This window comes from Vicia villosa, linkage group LG2 (assembly GCF_029867415.1).
Source record: "Vicia villosa cultivar HV-30 ecotype Madison, WI linkage group LG2, Vvil1.0, whole genome shotgun sequence".
In the NCBI taxonomy this organism is placed as follows: domain Eukaryota; kingdom Viridiplantae; phylum Streptophyta; class Magnoliopsida; order Fabales; family Fabaceae; genus Vicia; species Vicia villosa.
In genome coordinates this window covers 207,314,688-207,323,055 of record NC_081181.1, presented here as the reverse complement: position 1 = coordinate 207,323,055, position 8,368 = coordinate 207,314,688, and positions in this window count along the sequence as shown.

Genomic DNA, 8,368 nt, shown 5'->3' with positions numbered 1-8,368 from the left:
GTTGCTGGGTAAAGGCTCCCACACATTCACTAACAAGAACTGCAAGTTCTATATGGTTTAAGTGTTTTGCAGGTACAAAGAAGTGAAGTGAATCTTCAGAAGCAAACACTAGAAGCAAAACCATGGAAACCGAAGCAAGCTGAGTGCTATCAAGCTTCAGAGATCAGAAGCAAGAAAGAAGAATGAATCAGAAGCACTGATAATAGAATTTGAATATCATTGTCTATCCTGTTCTGACAAAATTCTATTTGCCCTGATACATATAATGTTATGGCTCTGATACATTATTTGCTCTGATACATGTTTTTAGCCTAAATGCTCTGATACATTTGGCTCTGATACATATCATGTATTTGAATATACATTTTATGTTCTAACTCGTTCATGCTGACTTTTGTCGTTTAGTTTTTGTTCTGTAACATTTCAGGATGTAGAGATGCTCTGATGATGCTCTGGTACATTCAACAATGTTCTGATACAAATCTAGCATGAAGTGATGTTGGTAGACATTCAAAGTTCTGAAGCTATCCGAGGGAAGCAGAAATCAGAAGATGTGAATGTTCTAGAAGATCCAGAAAATTCAAAGTTCTGAAGCTGTCCTGAATGGAAGCAGAAATCAGAAGCTGTGAATGTTCTGAAGATCTAAAGAAATTCAAGTTCTGAAGCTGTCCAATGGAAGCAGAAGTCAGAAGCTATGAATTCTCTAAAGGCAGAAGCTTATATGATCGTCTCTACCGAAATAATCAGGGAAGTCTTTTATCAAAGTTCTTCGAGTATTTATTTCAGGGGGAGATTATTTATCTCAGGGGGAGATTGTTAATCTCAGGGGGAGACATATTCATATGCTTATGCTATAGCTGTGTAATTTGTCTTTTGCCGTCTACTCTTTCTGATCGCAAATTCATATCATTTATATATGTTTTTGTCATCATCAAAAAGGGGGAGATTGTTAGAACAAGATTTGTTCTTATCAATTATCTTAGTTTTGATGATAACAATAATATGAATTTTGCTTAAGATAATATGGTACTCTAATCCAATGCAATTTCCCTTTCAGGAAATATATAAAGAGTACGCATAATTCAGCGCTCAGAAGATGTGTCTCAAATGGTTCAGCATGCAACATCAGAACATGGTCTGGCAAGACATCAGAAGATGGTCGAAGCAGAATCAGAACATGGGTCTATGGAAGCATCAGAAGAACATGAGATCAGAAGCACTGAAGATCAGAAGATGGTATCACGCTCAGAAGCACTTCAAGGTCAGAAGATCAGAAGATGCTGTGCACCAAGCTGTTTGACTCTGATGATATTCAAACGTCGTATTCACAAACATCAGATCAGAAGGAAGTACACGTGGCAGACTACGCTGACTGACAAAAGGAACGTTAAAGCTACTAAAGGCTACGTCAGTAGACACAGCGTGAACAAGGCTCGAGGTAGTTGACAAAAGCGTATAACATTAAATGCAAAGCTGTACGGAACACGCAAAGCATTAAATGCACCCAACGGTCATCTTCTCAACGCCTATAAATATGAAGTTCTGATGAGAAGCAAGGTTAACGATTTCGCACCAATACAATTCAAATTAACTTGCTGAAACGCTGTTCAAATCAAAACTCAGAATCTTCATCTTCATCAAAGCTCACTACATTGCTGTTGTAATATCTTAGTGAGATTAAGCTTAAACTGTAAGAGAAATATCACAGTTGTGATTATCGCTTTTAAGAAGCATTTGTAAACTCTTGAATAGATTACATTAAGTTGTAAGGAACTAGAGTGATCAGTTGATCAGTATACTCTAGGAAGTCTTAGCAGTTGGCTGAGCAGGAAGTCTTGGCAGTTGGCTGAGCAGAAAGTCTTAGGAGTGAACTAAGCCTAGAGTGATCGTGTTGATCAGTAGACTCTAGAAAAAGTCTTAGGAGTGAACTAAGCAGTTGTTCCTGGAGTGATCAGGTTGTGATCAGAAGACTCTGGAAGACTTAGTTGCGGCTAAGTGGAAAACCATTGTAATCCGTGCGATTAGTGGATTAAATCCTCAGTTGAGGTAAATCATCTCTGCGGGGGTGGACTGGAGTAGCTTCGTTAACAGTGAACCAAGATAAAAATAATTGTGCAATTTATTTTTATCGCCCAAGTTTTTAAAGTCACACTTATTCAATCCCCCCCCTTTCTAAGTGTTTTTCTATCCTTCAAGAAGGACCTTCAACTTCTGGTGGGTCAACAACTTCTGGAATGACCAAGCTTGGGTCTTTCTCAGAAGGGTGTTCCCTCAGATAGTTAAAGAGAGTCTTGAAGTCTCCGAGCAGAACAGGATAATCAGGAATAAAGATAACAATATCCCTGCATGGATTTGCTTCCATTTCAGCAGCCAGTCTTAATTGTTCCATCTCATCCAAGAAGGGCTTCTCTTCCAACAGATGTCTTCCTTTGAGACTAGCAAACCAGAAGTCTTCATAATTCCTCAGAATTCCACGAGGCCGTGGGGCAGCAGCCACTAGTCTTTTCTGTACTCCCATTGCTTCTTCTTGAAACACCTTGCGAAATCTTTTCCAGATATTTCTTGTAGAAACATCATTCAGACCATTTAGGAAGGCTTCCTTCAGAAGGTCTAAGCCATTGATTACCTCATATCTGAAAAGTTCCAGGTAGGTAGAGAGTTCAGGTTCAGGCGGATTGAGGGTGAATTTGTAGTCCGGGTAGAGAGGACAAAAGGGTTTTGATTTTCTGGTAGGTAAGGGATGGGATACAGAAGGTGGAGGTGCGGTGGATGAGGAGGAGGGAATAACTGAGAGAATGATTGATGAGGATGGATTATTTGTAAAGGGAATTGGTGAGAAAGTCCTATCAGAAGGAGTTGGGGGAAGAATATTTAGAGGAGTGGGATTTAGAATGGGAGAGGAGGAGGTTGATGGAGAAGGATTTGGTAAGGTGAAGTTTATTTTTGGTTCAGATGGAGGTGATTGGAAGGATGGTTTAGGGACAGAGGGAGGTGGAGTAAAAACCTGCCTGGAGATTTGCACAGAAGAAGAAGATCTGGTTCTGCGAAAGGAATCTCTAATCCTTTTCTCCCTTCGTTCTTCAGAGTCCACCTTGTCAGGATCAAAGGTGACTCTCAACTTCTTGGCTTCCTTAGCCTCATCTTCTCGGGCTTTTCTTTTAAACCTAGCCTTTTGTTCCTTCTGATCCTTCTTCAAAAGGTCAGCCTTGGACGGAAGTACTCTGCCACGGATCCAAGCAGTATCAATATCTGATTGCTTCCTAACACAATCTTCCAGGTAAGACTTGACAACCTGATGCAGTTCTTCTTGAAACAAGGAGGCAAAACCTTCAACAGCAACTCTTCTTGAGAGAATGTCAGGAAAGCTTGAGCACACAGAAGGTACATTTTGAATGAGTTCTAATCTGAACAAATCCACACCATTGAAAATGGGACCTTGAACTACTCCAAGCAAATGGGATGCATTGAGTTTTCTGATGGAGTCCAGCACTTTGCTTTCAATAAGAATGTCTGAAATCATTCTTCCAAACGGAATAGTCGTTCTTGAAAGATGAGGGTACTTCGCCCTTTCCTCTTCTCTTGACTCAAAGATTGAAGTCTTCAAATTCTCAAACAGAATATAAGAAATGTTGATCTCAGTCTTTTTGCCAATGCAGAAAAGAGTGTGCTTGTGATCTGTACTGATGTAAGAAGAGGAGAGCATCCTTTTTCTGTGGTGAAGAGAACCCAGAATAATCTCAGCCCATACTCTATAAAATGGCCTCAAGGTGCCTGTGTTATTCGAGTCAATCCCAGAAGACTGAGAGATTTGTTTTTCAACTATCGACCAATCAACAGATGCATGTCGAAAACCAGACCAACCTTCTTCATCATTCAGATTGTATAGCTTCCTGATCAATTTTTCAGAGATAACCACTTCATGCCCTAGCACGAATGAAATGATGGCCGTTGGGGTAACCGTTGCATGTACCCAGAAATCCTTCACAAGATCAGGATAAATTGGACCAACCAATCTATTAAGGTACTTGGACCATCCTTGCTCAAGGATTCTTGCATCACACTTAAAGCCATTCGCTTTAAGATTGTTTAAGTCCACAGCAGTTTCACATAAAACCTCCAAGTCCTTCGTGGGTATCAAGCAAGTTTTCAAAGGAGCATATTCATAATTTCGTAGAAGGATTTGTGAAGAAGTAAGTTTTTCTTTTGAGGAAGATGAACAAGAGGAAGAGTTCATGATGATTATGCCGTAAGATCAGAACAAAGACTAGGGTTTAAAAAAAATGCAGCGAAAAAAAATGTAGAACAAAATAGAGAGAAAGAGAAAAGAATGAAGTTGAAGCGGGCTATTTAAAAGATTTGAAAATAATTAAATCATTTTGCATTAAATGAGAAATGACATTAGGAGAGATAGCATGGTAAATGAAATGATTTAATACAGTTACCTAGGTCGGCGTCTTTTCAACTGCACGCTTCGTACTGACCGTAGAGACACGTGTTCATCATCAGATAATGGATGACAGGTGTGAAATATTCAATAGGCTTTACGCCTTCTGATTCCGATCACTGCTTCTGAATTGATCAAGTTTCTCTTCTGGAAACACTCCTTCTGAAGTGTGCTGATGTAAATCTGAATGATCTTCTGATCCATTATTTCTGATATACATAGCTTCTGGAGATTCACTTCTTTGTTCTGCAGCTTCTGATAAGACAAAACTGTATCTGCAGAAATTCTTAAGCTGCTTTGTTTCATCGAAACCAAGTTTATCATCAAACCAGATATTGATTGATTCTTCTACAATCATGTTTCAATATTGTATATTCTGTAGCATTTAGAGCATTCAGAATAATCAAGAACGAAACACCATTGCTTTAGAAACAAACAAAACAGATGGTTCCAAGACTAATAAACTTTCTTTTCTGATCTCCTACAAACATAGTTTCTTCAACAGATTTAAGTACCAGAACTTGGAAGACAGTCCTTCTTCCCTTCAAGTGTTGAGACCAACTTGAGTCCAGGTGACATGACATGTTGACTTTTATCTTCTTTGTCGCCAAGAGAATCTGCAAAAGAAATAGTCTTTTTCTTTGGTACCCACATCTTCTTGGGTCCTTTCTTGTTAGTTCTCCTCAAGTTCTGATTGAACTTAGGTTTAACATTGTAAGCAGAAGGAGGAACAGCATGATAATTCTTAATATGAGTTTCATGATATTTTCTAGGTTGTGTCACATGCTTTTTGGTGTGTGTTATGTGAAAACTTTGAGCATGTGAAGTGTGCCTAATATCATGGGAGTGGCCATACTTGAACTGATCATACAATGGCTTGTATGTGATTTTCATCTCATCAACAGGTTCAAGTTTGTATGGGGTTTCACCCTCAAAACCAATGCCGACTCTTTTGTTTCCAGACACAGCATATATCATAGAAGCTAGCTGACTTCTGCCAATACTTCTAGATAAGAACTTCCTGAAACTTAAATCATATTCTTTCAGAATATGGTTTAGACTAGGAGTGGATTTTTCTGAATCAGAAGGAGATCCAACATTATTGGATGATTTTAAAAGTTTTTCTTTTAATTCAGAATTCTCCAACTCAAGCTTCTTTGTTTCAAATTCAAATAGCTTTTTCAGCTTTTTGTATTTGAGACTAATCTGAGACTTGAATTCCAGAAGTTCTGTTAGACTGGAAACTAACTCATCTCTAGTAAGTTCAGAAAATACCTCTTCAGAATCTGATTCTGATGTAGATTCTGATCCGTCATCTTCTGTCGCCATCAGCGCACAGTTAGCCTGCTCATCTTCAGAGTCTGAATCATCTTCTGACTCATCCCAGGTTGCCATAAGACCTTTCTTCTTATGAAACTTCTTCTTGGGATTTTCCTTCTGAAGTTTTGGACATTCATTCTTGAAGTGTCCAGGCTCATTGCATTCATAGCACATGATCTTCTTCTTGTCAAATCTTCTGTCATCAGAAGATTCTCCACGTTCAAATTTCTTTGAACTTCTGACGCCTCTGAACTTCCTTTGCTTGTTCTTCCAGAGTTGATTTAGCCTTCTGGAGATCAAGGACAGTTCATCTTCTTCTTCAGATTCTGATTCTTCAGGATCTTCTTCTCTAGCCTGAAAAGCGTTAGTGCATTTCTTGATATTGGATTTTAATGCAATAGACTTACCTTTCTTTTGAGGCTCGTTTGCATCCAGTTCAATTTCATGACTCCTCAGGGCACTGATCAGCTCTTCCAAAGAGACTTCATTTAGATTCTTCGCAATCTTAAATGCAGTCACCATAGGACCCCATCTTCTGGGTAAGCTTCTGATGATCTTCTTTACGTGATCAGCCTTGGTGTATCCCTTGTCAAGAACTCTCAATCCAGCAGTAAGAGTTTGAAATCTTGAAAACATCTTTTCAATGTCTTCATCATCCTCCATCTTGAAGGCTTCATATTTCTGGATTAGAGCAAGAGCTTTAGTCTCCTTGACTTGAGCATTTCCTTCATGAGTCATTTTCAAGGACTCATATATGTTATAGGCCGTTTCCCTGTTAGATATCTTCTCATACTCAGCATGAGAGATAGCATTCAGCAAAACAGTTCTGCATTTATGATGATTCCTGAAAAGCTTCTTCTGATCATCGCTCATTTCTTGCCTTGTCAGCTTTACGCCACTGGCATTTACCGGATGTTTGTAACCATCCATCAGAAGATCCCATAGATCACCATCTAGACTAAGAAAGTAACTTTCCAGTTTATCTTTCCAGTATTCAAAGTTTTCACCATCAAATACCGGCGGTCTAGTATAACCATTGTTACCGTTGTGTTGCTCAGCAGAGCCAGATGTAGATGTAGACTTTGCAGTTTCATCAGCCATCTTTTACTGAAGCGTTTTTCTCTTCCTGAATCTTTTCTAAACACGGTTAAGTGCTTGCACCTTAGAACCGGCGCTCTGATACCAATTGAAGGATAGAAAAACACTTAGAAAGGGGGGGGGTTTGAATAAGTGTAGCTTTAAAAACTTGACCGATAAAAATAAATTGCACAGTTATTTTTATCCTGGTTCGTTGTTAACTAAACTACTCCAGTCCACCCCCGCAGAGATGATTTACCTCAACTGAGGATTTAATCCACTAATCGCACGGATTACAATGGTTCTCCACTTAGTCAGCAACTAAGTCTTCCAGAGTCTTCTGATCACACACTGATCACTCCAGGAACAACTGCTTAGATACCCTCTAAGACTTTCTAGAGTATTCTGATCCACACGATCACTCTAGTTACAACCTGCTTAGATAACCTCTAAGACTTCCTAGAGTATTCTGATCCACACGATCACTCTAGTTCCTTACAACTTAATGTAATCAATTCTAAGAGTATTACAATTGCTTCTTAAAAGCTATAATCACAAACTGTGATATTTCTCTTAACGTTTAAGCTTAATCTCACTAATATATTACAACAGCAATGTAGTGAGCTTTGATGAAGATGAAGATTCTGAGCTTTGAATAGAACAGAGTTTCAGCAAGTTAATATGAGTTGTTTTGTTCAGAATCGTTAACCTTGCTTCTCATCAGAACTTCATATTTATAGGCGTTGGAGAAGATGACCGTTGAGTGCATTTAATGCTTTGCGTGTTCCGTACAGCATCGCATTTAATGTTATACGCTTTTGTCAACTACCTCGAGCCTTGTTCACGCTGTGCCTACTGACGTTGCCTTTAATAGCTTCTAACGTTCCTTTTGTCAGTCAGCGTAGCCTGCCACATGTACTTCCTTCTGATCTGATGTTTGTGAATACAACGTTTGAATATCATCAGAGTCAAACAGCTTGGTGCAAAGCATCTTCTGATCTTCTGACCTTGAAGTGCTTCTGAGCGTGATACCATCAGAACTTCAGTGCTTCTGATCTCATGTTCTTCTGATGCTTCCATAGACCCATGTTCTGATTCTGCTTCGACCATCTTCTGATGTCTTGCCAGACCATGTTCTGATGTTGCATGCTGAACCCTTTGAGACAAAGCTTCTGAGCGCTGAATTATGCATACTCTTTATATATTTCCTGAAAAGGAAATTGCATTGGATTAGAGTACCATATTATCTTAAGCAAAATTCATATTATTTGTTATCATCAAAACTAAGATAATTGATTAGAACAAATCTTGTTCTAACAGGGCAGGACCTATATATGCCCCAACTAACAATGCGACATTTTCACCAAATGTTAGTTCAGTGGGTCGAAGTGCACATAACACTGGTTTCTCTACCCAGATGCCTCACTTTACCACAAATAACCAAGCAGCATTTCGACAAGAAATGGATGCAAGCAACCATGATATGGTAGGGGTTTTGGCCAGAGAATTGACTTCAGTTTTAAGTCC